The sequence below is a fragment of the Triticum dicoccoides genome, chromosome 6A (genome assembly GCF_002162155.2).
Source record: "Triticum dicoccoides isolate Atlit2015 ecotype Zavitan chromosome 6A, WEW_v2.0, whole genome shotgun sequence".
Classification (NCBI taxonomy): Eukaryota; Viridiplantae; Streptophyta; class Magnoliopsida; order Poales; family Poaceae; genus Triticum; species Triticum dicoccoides.
Window position 1 is genome coordinate 68815749 of NC_041390.1, and position 14107 is coordinate 68829855.

Below are 14107 nucleotides of genomic sequence, written 5' to 3' on the forward strand. Positions count from 1 at the left end.
ATTTTTCTATTTTTCTACCTATTCCTTTTCGGAGTCTGAAACGTTTCGAAAAGTGTCCCTTATGTATTCCTCCGGGGTTACGGTTTCAATAACATTGGTTTCAACATTTATAGGATTACCTGAGATATAATTTTTGATTCTTCGACCGTTCACCACCTTCGGATTTGTGCCTTCGAAGTTGTTGATTTTTATGGCACCGGAACGATAGACCTCCACGATAACGTAAGGACCTTCCCATTTAGAGAGAAGCTTTTCTGCAAAAAATCTTAAATGAGAGTTGTATAGCAATACATAATCACCTACATTAAACTCACGCTTTTGTATCCTTTTGTCATGCCATCTTTTAACCTTTTCTTTAAACAATTTGGCATTCTCATAGGCTTGGGTTCTCCATTCATCAAGTGAGCTAATGTCAAATAACCTCTTCTCACCGGCAAGTTTGAAATCATAGTTGAGCTCCTTAATACCCCAATAAGCCTTATGTTCTAGTTTGAGAGGTAAGTGAAATGCTTTTCCATAAACCACTTTATACGGAGACATACCCATAGGATTTTTATATGCAGTTCTATAGGCCCATAATGCATCATCAAGTTTCTTGGACCAATTCTTTCTAGATCTATTAACGGTCTTTTGCAAAATTAATTTAAGTTCTATATTACTCAATTCTACTTGACCACTAGACTGTGGGTGATAGGGAGATGCAATTCTATGATTAACGTCATACTTAGCAAGCATTTTACGGAAAGCACCATGAATAAAATGTGAACCACCATCAGTCATTAAATATCTAGGGACTCCAAACCTCAGAAAAATAACTTCTTTAAGCATCTTAATACAGCTGTTATGATCAGCACTACTAGTTGGAATAGCTTCTACCCACTTAGTAACGTAATCAACAACAACTAAAATATGTGCATATCCATTAGAGGAAGGAAACGACCCCATATAATCAAAGCCCCAAACATCAAATGGTTCAATAACAAGTGAATAATTCATAGGAATTTCTTGACGTCTACTAATATTACCAATTCTTTGACATTCATCACAAGATAAGACAAACTTACGAGCATCCTTGAAGAGAGTAGGCCAATAAAAACCGAATTGCAATACCTTATGTGCAGTTCTATCTCCAGCATGGTGTCCTCCATAAGCTTCGGAGTGACACTTGCGTAGGATCTGTTCCTGTTCATGCTCAGGTACACAACGTCTAATAACACCATCTACTCCTTCTTTATAAAGATGTGGGTCATCCCAAAAGTAATGTCTTAAATCATAGAAAAACTTTTTCTTTTGCTGGTATGTGAAACTAGGTGGTATGAACTTAGGAACAATGTAATTAGCATAATCAGCATACCATGGAGCGGTGTGAGAAGCATTTATGACATTTAATTGTTCATCAGGAAAGCTATCATCAATTGGTAGTGGGTCATCAAGAACATTTTCTAACCTAGACAAGTTGTCTGCAATGGGGTTCTCAGCTCCCTTTCTATCAATAATATGCAAATCAAATTCTTGTAGCAAGAGAACCCATCTAATAAGTATCGGTTTAGCATCTTTATTTTCCATAAGATATTTAATAGCAGCATGATCCGTGTGAATAGTTACTTTAGAATCAACAATATAAGGTCTGAACTTATCACAAGCAAATACAACTGCTAAAAATTCTTTTTCAGTAGTGGCATAATTTCTCTGAGCATTGTCTAGAGTTTTACTCGCATATTGAATAACATTTAATTTCTTATCAACTCCTTGCCCTAGAACAACACCTACAGCATAATCACTAGCATGACACATAATTTCAAAAGGTAAATTCCAATCAGGTGGCTGAACAATAGGTGCAGAGATCAATGCTTTCTTAAGTATTTCAAATGCTTCTACACAATCATCATCAAAGACGAATGGTATATCTTTTTCTAATAAATTAGTCAGAGGCTAAGAAATTTTTGAGAAGTCCTTAATGAACCTCCTATAAAAGCCGGCATGACCAAGGAAACTTCTTATACCTTTGATGTCCTTGGGACACGATATCTTTTCAATAGCATCAACTTTAGCTTTATCAACTTCAATGCCTCTTTCAGAAATTTTGTGCCCCAAGACAATACCTTCATTAACCATAAAGTGGCATTTCTCCCAATTCAAGACAAGGTTAGTTTCTTCACATCTCTGCAAAACTCGATCAAGGTTGCTTAAGCAATCATCAAAAGAGGATCCATAAACGGAGAAATCATCCATGAATACCTGACATATCTTTTCACAAAAATCAGAAAATATAGCCATCATGCATCTTTGAAAGGTAGCAGGTGCATTACATAAACCAAAAGGCATACGTCTATAAGCAAAAGTACTGAAAGGGCAAGTAAAAGTGGTCTTAGATTGATCATCAGCTGATATAGGTATTTGGGAGAAACCAGAATAACCATCTAGAAAGCAAAAATGTGTATGTTTGGATAATCTTTCTAGCATTTGATCAATAAAAGGTAAGGCGTAATGATCTTTTTAGTAGCCTTATTTAATTTGCGGAAATCAATTACCATCCTATAACCTATAATAATTCTTTGCGGAATCAATTCATCTTTATCATTAGGAACGGCAGTGATACCTCCCTTCTTAGGAACACAGTGGACAAGACTTACCCACTGACTATCAGCAACGGGATAAATTATACCTGCCTCAAGGAGCTTTAGTATTTCTTTTCTTACCACTTCTTTCATCTTAGGATTCAGTCGTCGTTGGTGATCAATAACTGGTTTGGCATCTTTTTCCAAATTTATTTTGTGTTGACATAGAGTGGGACTAATTCCCTTAAGATCATCAAGAGTATATCCAATAGCAGCACGGTGCTTCTTTAGAGTTTTCAATAATCTTTCTTCCTCATTCTCTGAAAGGTTATCACTAATAATAACAAGATATATCTTCTTTTCATCAAGATAAGCATATTTAAGAGTATCAGGCAATGGTTTAAGCTCAAACACGGGATCACCCTTGGGTGGAGGAGGATCCCCTAAGATTTCAACAGGCAAATTGTGTTTCAGAATAGGTCCCTATTTAAAGAACACTTCATCTATTTCCCTTCTTTCATTCATATACATATCATTTTCATGGTCTAGCAAATATTGCTCTAAAGGATCACTAGGAGGTACGACAATAGAAGCAAGACCAATAATTTCATCTTTATTAGGCAATTCTTCTTCACGGTGTTGTCTACGAAATTTAGAAAAGTTGAACTCATGACACATATCACCTAAACCAATAGTAATAACATCCTTTTTGCAGTCTATCCTAGCATTAAAAGTGTTTAAGAAGGGTCTACCAAATATAATGGGACAAAAGCTATCTTGCGGGGAACCAAGAACAAGAAAATCAGCAGGATATTTAGTTTTCCCACACAAGACTTCAACATCTCTAACAATTCCCATTGGTTAAATAGTATCTCTATTGGCAAGTTTAATGGTGACATCAATTTCTTCTAACCCAGCAGGTGCAATATCATGCATAATTTCTTTGTATAAGTCAATAGGTATTGCACTAGCACTAGCACCCATATCACACAAGCCATGATAACAATGATATTCTATTTTAACAGAAATAACATGCATGCCTACCACAAGTCTATGTTTATATTTAGCACAAGGCTTAGCAATTCTAGCAGTTTCATCATAGAAATAAATAACATGCCCATCAATATTATCAGCCAAGAGATCCTTAACAATAACAATATTAGGTTCAACTTTAACTTGCTCAGGAGGTGTATAGGTTCTAATATTGCTTTTACGAACCACAATTGAAGCTTTAGCATGATCTTTTATCCTAACAGGAAAAGGTGGTTTCTCAACATGAGCAGTAGGAATAATAGGATCATTATAAGTGACAGTCTTTTCTTCAACTTTAATAGGTACAGCTACTTTTACTTAAATGGGAGGATGATATTTAAACCACTTCTCCTTAGGGAGATCAACATGAGTAGCAAAAGATTCATAGAAAGAGGCTACTATTTCAGAGTCAAGTCCATATTTAGTGCTAAATTTACAGAAAACTTCGGTATCCATAAAAGATTTAACACAATGAAACTTAGGTGTCATACCTGACTCCTTACCTTCGTCGAGATCCCAGTCTTCAGAGTTGCGTTTAATTCTTTCCAATAAATCCCATTTGAATTCAATAGTCTTCATCATAAAAGAGCCAGCACAAGAAGTATCGAGCATGGTGCGGTTGTTATCTGAAAGCCGAGCATAAATTTTTTGAATAATTATTTCTCTTGAGAGCTCATGATTGGGGCATGAATATAACATTGACTTAAGCCTCCCCCAAGCTTGAGCGATGCTTTCTCCTTCGCGAGGCCAAAAAATTTATATATATATATATATAATTGCGATCACGATGAACAAGATGCATAGGATAAAACTTCTGATGAAATTCCAATTTCAATCATTTGTAGTTCCATGATCCCATATCATCACATAGCCTATATCATGTCAATGCGTCTCCCTCCAAAGATAAAGGGAAGACCTTCTTCTTGATAACATCATCGGGCATACCTGCAAGAAATAATCCACAAACTTCATCCACATATATTAGGTGCTCATCAGGATGTAATGTTCCATCTCCTGCAAAAGGATTAGCTAGCAGTTTTTCTATCATACCCGAAGGAATTTCAAAGCAGACATTTTCATTTTCAGTAGGTTTAGTAGGTTGAGAAGCAACTCTATGCTCTACTGGTCGGGGTGAAGATACCCTGAACAAGCCCTTCAAAGGATTACTTTCCATAGTAACAAGTGACTGTAAATTTCAGCACACTATATAAATTTTTCCTTACCAAATTCCACCTACCAAAGGCGCTTCACTCCCCGACAAAGGCGCCAGAAAAGAGTCTTGATGACCCACAAGTATAGGGGATCTATCATAGTCCTTTCGATAAGTAAGAGTGTCGAACCCAATGAGGAGCAGAAGGAAATGATAAGCGGTTTTCAGCAAGGTATTCTCTGCAAGCATTGAAATTATAGGTAACAAATAGTTTTGTGATAAGATAATTTGCAACGAGCAACAAGTAACAAAAGTAAATAAAGTGCAGCAAGGTGGCCCAATCCTTTTTGTAGCAAAGGACAAGCCTGGAAAAATTCTGATATAGAGAAAAGCGCTCCCGAGGACACATGGGAATTATCGTCAAGCTAGGTTTCATCACGATCATATGATTCGCGTTCGGTACTTTGATAATCTGATATGTGGGTGGACTGGTGCTTGGGTGCTATCCTTACTTGGACAAGCATCCCACTTATGATTAACCTCTATTGCAAGCATCCGCAACTACAACAAAAGTATTAAGGTAAACCTAACCATAGCATGAAACATGTGGATCCAAATCAACCCCTTATGAAGCAACGCATAAACTAGGGTTTAAGCTTCTGTCACTCTAGCAACCCATCATCTACTTATTACTTCCCAATGCCTTCCTCTAGGCCCAAATAATGGTGAAGTTTCATGTAGTCGACGTTCACATAACACCACTAGAGGAGAGACAACATACATCTCATCAAAATATCAAACGAATACCAAATTCACATGACTACTAATAGCAAGACTTCTCCCATGTCCTCAGGAACAAACGTAACTACTCACAAAGCATATTCATGGTCATAATCAGAGGGGTATTAATGTGCATATAGGATCTAAACATATGATATTCCAGCAAATAAACCAACTAGCATCAACTACAAGGAGTAATCAACACTACTAGCAACCCACAGGTACCAATCCCAGACTTAGAGACAAGAATTGGATACAAGAGATGAACTAGGGTTTGAGAGGAGATGGTGCTGGTGAAGATGTTGATGGAGATTGACCCCCTCCCGGTGAGAGGATCGTTGGTGATGACGATGGCGATGATTTCCCCCTCCCGGATGGAAGTTTCCCCGGCAGAACAGCTCCGCTGCAGCCCTAGATTGGTTCTGCCAAGGTTCCGCCTCGTGGCGGCGGAGTCTCGTCCCGAAAGCTTGCTTATGATTTTTCTCATTGAAAGACTCCATATAGCAGAAGATGGGCATTAGAGGGCCACCAGGGGGCCCACGAGGTAGGGGGCGCGCCCAGGGGGGTAGGGCGTGCCCCCACCCTCGTGGCCAGGGTGTGCCCCCCTCTGGAACTTCTTGCGCTTAGTATTTTTTATATATTCTGAAAATGCCTTCCGTGAAGTTTCAGGACTTTTGGAGCTGTGCAGAATAGGTCTCTAATATTTGCTCCTTTTCCAGCCCAGAATCCCAGCTACCGGCATTCTCCCTCTTTATGTAAACCTTGTAAAATAAGAGAGAATATGCATAAGTATTGTGACATAATGTGTAATAACAACCCATAATGCAATAAATATTGATATAAAAGCATGATGCGAAATGGACGTATCAACATGCTGGTAAGCAGTATGACTATTATCGCCCACAATTCAGTGTGTTCTAATCGTGCATATAACATCTACGCATAAACCTGGCTCGGATGCCACTATTGGGGAACGCAGTATTTCAAAAAATTTACCTATGATCACGCAAGATCTATCTAGGAGATGCATAGCAACGAGAGGGGAGAGTGTGTCTACGTACCCTCGTAGACCAAAAGTGGAAGCGTTTATCAACGCGGTTGATGTAGTCGAACGTCTTTGCGATTCAACCGATCCAAGCACCGAACGTACGACACCTTCACGATCAGCACACGTTTAGCTCGGTGACGTCCCTCGTACTCTTGATCCAGCTGAGGCCGAGGGAGAGTTCCATCAGCACGACAGCGTGGTGACGGTGCTGATGAAGTTACCGGCGCAGGGCTTCGCCTAAGCACTATGACGATATGACCGAGGTGTGTAACTGTGGAGGGGGGCACCACATACGGCTAAAATATCAACTTGTGTGTCTATGGGGTGCCCCTGGCCACGTATATAAAGGAGGGGAGGGAATAGGTGGCCGGCCCAAGGGGGGCACGCCAGGTGTGCGGCATCCTACTAGGACTCCCTAGTCCAAGTAGGATTCCCCTCCTCTTTCCTATTCCTAGTAGGAGAAGGAGGGAAGGAGAAGGAGGAGAGAAGGAAAGGGGGGCGTCCCCCCAACCCTAGTCCAATTCGGTTTGGGCTAGGGGGGGGGGCGCCACTCCTTGGCCAGCCTCCTCTCTTCCACCACTAGGCCCATGAGGCCCAATAACTTCCCGGAGGGGGTTTCGGTAACCCCCGGTACTCCGAAACTCATCCGAAACGACCCAAACCATTCCAGTGTCCGAATGTAACCTTCCAATATATGAATCTTTATGTCTCGACCATTTCGAGACTCCTCGTCATGTCCGTGATCTCATCCGGGACGCCGAACAACCTTCGGTCATCAAATCACATAACTCATAATACAAATCGTCATCGAACGTTAAGCGTGCGGACCCTACGGGTTTGAGAATTATGTAGACATGACCGAGACATATCTCTGGTCAATAACCAATAGCGGAACCTGGATGCTCATATTGGTTCCTACATATTCTACGAAGATCTTTATCGGTCAAACCGCGTAACAACATACGTTGTTCCCTTTGTCATGGGTATGTTACTTGCCTGAGATTCGATCGTCGTTATCAACATACCTAGTTCAATCTCGTCGCCGACAAGTCTCTTTACTCGTTCTGTAATGCATCATCCCGTGACTAACTCATTAGTCACATTGCTTGCAAGGCTCATAGTGATGTGCATTACCGAGAGGGCCTAGAGATACTTCTCCAATACACTGAGTGACAAATCCTAATCTCGATCTATGCCAACTCAACAAACACCATCAGAGACACTTGTAGAGCATCTTTATAATCACCTAGTTACGTTGTGATGTTTGATAGCACACAAGGTGTTCCTCCGGTATTCGAGAGTTGCATAATCTCATAGTCCAAGGAACATGTATAAGTCATGAAGAAAGCAATAGCAGAAAAACTAAACGATCATTATGCTAAGCTAATGGATGGGTCTTGTCCATCACATCATTCTCTAATGATGTGATCCCGTTAATCAAATGACAACACATGTCTATGGCTAGGAAACTTAACCATCTTTGATTAATGAGCTAGTCAAGTAGAGGCATACTAGGGACACTCTGTTTGTCTATGTATTCACACATGTAGCAAGTTTCCGGTTAATACAATTCTAGCATGAATAATAAACATTTATCATGATATAAGGAAATATAAATGACAACTTTATTATTGCCTCTAGGGCATATTTACTTCAGGGTGTCCATCGTTGTAATGCCCCGACACATCCATCTCCTAGAACCCATCATATTCCTTGAGGAGAACATCATAACCTAGGAAGATCTAAGGTACGTCCCCCATTATGTGTCTCTAGTCATAAACACGAGAACTAAACCATGAATTCATACTTTAAGATTCCACATAACCTCACTTCCCTTTCAAGAGTCCAAGCAAAGTTCACGGTATTCACAAAGGAGGTTTTGTTGAAGAGTTTCGTGGTGACAACTATCTGTGAGTAAGGTATGCCTTATGGCCAAACTCAAACCATATCACTGGCCCGAGTGTGTATGACTGATATCTACTACATAACTTATTCTTGTAGACCCATGTTGGGCTTCCAAGCGCAGAGTTTTGTAGGACGGTAGCAATTTTTCCTCAAGTGGATGACCTAAGGTTTATCAATCCGTGGGAGGCATGGGATGAAGATGGTCTCTCTCAAACAACACTGCAATCAAATACAAGAAATCTCTTGTGTCCCAACACATCCAATACAATGGCAGATTGTATCGGTGCACTAGTTAGGCGAAGAGATGGTGATACAAGTGTAGTGTGGATAGTAGATATAGGTTTTGTAATCTGAAAATAAAAAATAGCAAGGTAGAAAGTGATAAAACAGAGCACAAACGATATTACAATGCTTAGAAACAAGGCCTAGTGTTCATACTTTCACTAGTGCAATCTCTCAATAGTTCTAACATAATTGAATCATATAACAATCCCTCAAAGTGTGACAAAGAATCACCCCAAAGTTCTTATCTAGCGGAGAACATAAGATGAAATTGTTGTAGGGTACGAAACCAACTCAAAGTTATCTTTTCTGATCAATCTATTGAGCCATCCCTATAAGTGTCACAAATAGCCCTAGAGTTTGTACTAAAATAACACCATATGATACACATAAACCAACTCTAATGTCACCTAGATACTCGAATGTCACCACAAGTATCCGTGAGTTGATTATTCGATATGCATCAAACAACTTCAGATTCATAATATTCAATCCAACACAAAGACTCCAAAGAGTGCCCCAAGGTTTCTACCGGAGAAAGGAGGATGAAAATGTGTATGAACCCTTATGCATAGATTACTGAAAGCACAAGTGTCGGTGTCAAAACCGGCCGATCTCGGGTAGGGGGTCCCGAACTATGCGTCTGAGGATCTAAGGTAACAAGAGACAAGGGAGAGACGATGTCTACCCAGGTTCGGGCCCTCTTAATGGAGGTAAAACCCTATGTCCTGCTTGATTGTATTTAATGAGTGTAGGGGTTACAAGAGTTGATCTACCCCGAGATCGAATGGCTAAACCCTAGATGTCTAGCCTATATGAATTCTGATAGCCTCTACGGACTAAACCCTTCGGCTTATATAGACACCGGAGGGGCCTAGAGTTGTACATGGTCAGTTTACAGAGAAAGGAAAATACATATCTGGACATTAAGCTTGCCATCCACGCATAAGAGAGTCCTACCCGGACACGGGGGAAGGTCTTCTACCTTGTATCTTCACGACCCATCAGTCCGACCCATATCCCATAGCCCGTACACCCGAGGACCCCTTAATCTAGGACTCCCTCAGTAGCCCCTGAACCAGTCTTCAATGACGTTGTGTTCGGCTCGTAGATTGTCTTCGGCATTGCAAGGCGGGTTCCTTCTGCGCGTACAAAGCAGTCTTCTGAGCAAGAGAACTGTATCTGGCTCTGTATAATAGTTGCAACCCTCAACCACAAGGGTACAATATTTAACAAGGCATATCTACTGACAGCTTTTTCGGTGAAACATCACGTCTGGCCTTTTTATTATTTCGAACCGTTTTTTGGCCTCCCGCTTCGTGTTTCGAGGCGCAGCCTCCATTGACACATCTTGTCAAAGCAAAGATCGTGTCCCCTTATTGTGGGATTTTCATCAATACGGGTTTGGGTAACCCAACTGTGCCATTCGCACGTCCCCTTGGGAACAGGCGAGTTTTAAGGCTAGTGGGGGCGTTCGATATTCACTGCCTATATAAGCGAATAAAGACCCATGTTTTTACCCCACGCCTTCTTCCTTCCTCAGCCTTCCCGTCCTCGAGCTCCAGCGCCCAAGCTTCAATCTTTCCCACCGCCCAACCTTTCCAGCTATGGCCGGATTCGGCTCGCAGGGCAAGTGGGTGACCTCCTCCTTCACGGAGAGGAACGTCAAGGAACTCCGAGAAGCGGGGTACCTGGCCGTGAATATCGCACACCGGCTCCCTACCAAAAAACAGATCATCCCTACTCCGGAGCTTGGTGATAGAGTGGTGTTTATTCCCCACTTCCTCCGCAGACTATGGTTTCCTCTCCACCCTTTCGTCCGCGGCCTCATGTTCTATTACGGTCTAGATTTCCACAATCTAGCCCCAAATTCCTTCCTCCACATTTCGGCATTCATTGTCGTATGCGAGGCGCTCCTCCGCATCCCCCACTTCGGCTTATGGCTTAAGGTCTTCAACATGAAGCCGAAAGTGGCCGACGGGCAACATGCGGACTGCGGCGGCGCCATGGTGAGCAATCTCCCCAATGTCACCTGTCCCAAAGGGGCCTTCGTGGAGACCATGAAGGGATGGCAACAGGAGTGGTTCTACATCACCGAACCTCGTGGCGCCACATGGGTAGCCACTCCTGAGTTTAAATTCAGACCCCCAATGCGGATCACATCATGGATTAACAAGGGCCTGGATTGGGCGTCGTCTGATGAGGTGATGATGCTGCCAAAGCGCCTAAAAAATATGATGGAGAAGAACACCAGTCTCGCTGATGTGATTCAGGTGATGCTTTTTTGCCGGATTCTCCCCTGCCAGCGCCGACCTCTTCACATGTGGGAGTTTAATCCGGATGGTCCGCGGACCCGACAGTGATTCTTCGGCACGACACACGAAGAGATCTGGAAGCTGCTTTTCAAGGCACATAAGTCGTGGCTGGAGACGACCGAAGACATTGGCCTCGACTGCGCTCATCTGGCCACACCAGTAAGTTTTCTAATTTCCGAACACAACTTTAGTTTCGTAAATCAAAGGGTATGCTAAGCCTTCCATCCTTCCATCAGGGCTGGACAAAGAAGGCGGAGCGGATCCAGTGTCTGGCTCCGCTACCTGAAGACCCAGTCATTCCTCTGTTAACGAGGACGCTGGTCTCGGCGCCGTACCTGGCGCCGGAGAAGAAGGCCAAGAAGAAGGGCAAGGAGGCCAAAAGTGGGCTTCGCCAAAAAGGTACTTCGGACACTGCGTCCGGAGATACTGAAGCTCCCTCCTCCCACGAGGGAGATGAAGACGAAGAGGAGGAGGAGGAGGAGAGCAATTCTCCCCTTAAGGGGGGGGGGGAGAAGAAAAGGGCGGCCTCCGTGGACCTAGAGGCGGAGGTGTCCAAGAAGGGGAAGATTTCCCTTTCGGACAACTCGGACTCGGATGCTGAAGCCGTCCCCGCTTGGCGCCCCAGGTCGAAGCCCCTGACCGCATTATAAGTGTCCAAGTATACTGTATATATATCCGGTTTGTATGATTGCAGTTTTAACTCATTTAAACTGCGTGCTGCAGTCCGACCCGCGATCTCGCCCAACTATCATCATCTTCTAGGAACTTGCAGGGGTCGGAGATGGTGGAGAGCGAGATGCTTCTGTGAGCCTGCCCGCCAACTGCCACGGAAAACACGGGAGGCCGCCCAGACGGCACCAGAGGGTAACACCTCGGCTGCCGAGAACATGGGGGAACCGACCCCCATGGAGACTGGTAACGGGGGCCATGACCAATCCGTCCATTATACATCTCCAACATATCTATAATTTTTCATTGTTCCATGCTATTATATTATCTGTTTTGGATGTTTAATGTGCTTTACTATGCTCTATTATATTATTTTTGGGACTAACCTATTAACCGGAGGCCAAGTACCAGTTTCTGTTTTTTTGCCTATTTCAGTGTTTCGCAGAAAAGGGATATCAAACGGAATCCAAACGGAACGAAACCTTCGCGAGGATCTTTCTTGGAACAAACGCAATCCAGGAGACCTGGAGTGGAAGTGAGAGACGCAACAAGGCGACTACGAGGTAGGAGGGCGCGCCCAGGGGGTAGGCGCGCCCCCACCCTCGTGGGCCCCTCGTAGCCCCACCGACGTACTTCTTTTGCCTATATATAATCTTATACCCTAAAAACATCCAGGGGAGACACGAAACCACTTTTCCACCGCCACAACCTTTTGTACCCGTGAGATCCCCCTGGGGCCTTTTTTGGCGACCTGCCAGAGGGGGATTCGATCACAGAGGGCTTCTACATCAACACCATAGCCTCTTCGATGATGTGTGAGTAGTTTACCACAGACCTTTGGGTCCATAGTTATTAGCTAGATGGCTTCTTCTCTCTCTTTGGTTCTCAATACAAAGTTCTCCTCGATGTTCTTCGAGATCTATTCGATGTAATATTCTTTTGCGGTGTGTTTGCCGAGAGCCGATGAATTGTGGATTTATGATCAAGTTTATCTATGAACAATATTTGGTTCTTCTCTGAATTCTTATATGCATGATTTGATATCTTTGCAAGTCTCTTCGAATTATCGGTTTAGTTTGGCCTACTAGATTGATCTTTCTTGCAATGGGAGAAGTGCTTAGCTTTGGCTTCAATCTTGCGGTGTCCTTTCCTAGTGATAGTAGGGGCAGCAAGGCACGTATTGTATTGTTGCCATCGAGGATAAAAAGATGGGGTTTATATCATATTGCTTGAGTTTATCCCTCTACATCATGTCATCTTGCCTAAAGTATTACTCCGTTCTTATGAACTTAATACTCTAGATGCATGCTGGATAGCGGTCGATGTGTGGAGTAATAGTAGTAGATACAGAATCGTTTCGGTCTACTTAACACGGATGTCATGCCTATATTTCATAATCATGCCTAGATATTCTCATAACTGTGCGCCTTTCTATCAATTGCTCGGCAGTAATTTGTTCACCCACCGTAATACTTGCTATCATGAGAGAAGCCACTAGTGAAACCTATGGCCCCCGGGTCTATTTAATATCATATAAGTTTCCGATATACAATTCTAGTTTAATTTATTTAATTTTGCAATCTTTACTTTTCAATCTATACAACAAAAATACCAAAAATATTTATCTCATTATCTTTATCATATCTCACTTTTGCAAGTGGCCGTGAAGGGATTGATAACCCCTTTATCGCATTGGTTGCAAGGTTCTTGATTGTTTGTGCAGGTACTAGGCGACTTGCGTGTAGTCTCCTACTGGATTGATACCTTGGTTCTAAAAAACTGAGGGAAATACTTATGCTACTTTGCTGCATCACCCTTTCCTCTTCAAGGGAAAACCAACGCATGCTCAAGAGGTAACAAGAAGGATTTCTAGCACCGTTGCCGGGGAGATCTACGCTCAAGTCAAGACATACCAAGTACGCATCGCAAACTATTCTCCCTCACGTTACATTATTTGCCATTTGCCTCTCATTTGCCTCTCCCCCATTTCACCTTTGCCATTTTATTGGCCCCTTTTCCGTTCGCTTCTTTTTGCTCGCTTTTTGTGTGACTGTGTGTTGGATTGATTGTTTGTCACGATGGCTCTAGATAATATTAAATTATGTGACTTTTCCAATACCAACAACAATGATTTTATTAGCACTCCGATTTCTCCTATTACCGATGCTGAATCTTGTGAAATTAATGCTGCTTTGTTGAATCTTTTCATGAAAGATCAATTCTCTGGCCTTCCTAGTGAAGATGCCGCTACCCATCTAAACAACTTCGTTGATTTGTGTGATATGCAAAAGAAGAAATATGTGGATAATGATATTGTTAAATCGAAGCTATTTCCGTTTTCTCTTAGAGATCGTGCTAAAACTTGGTT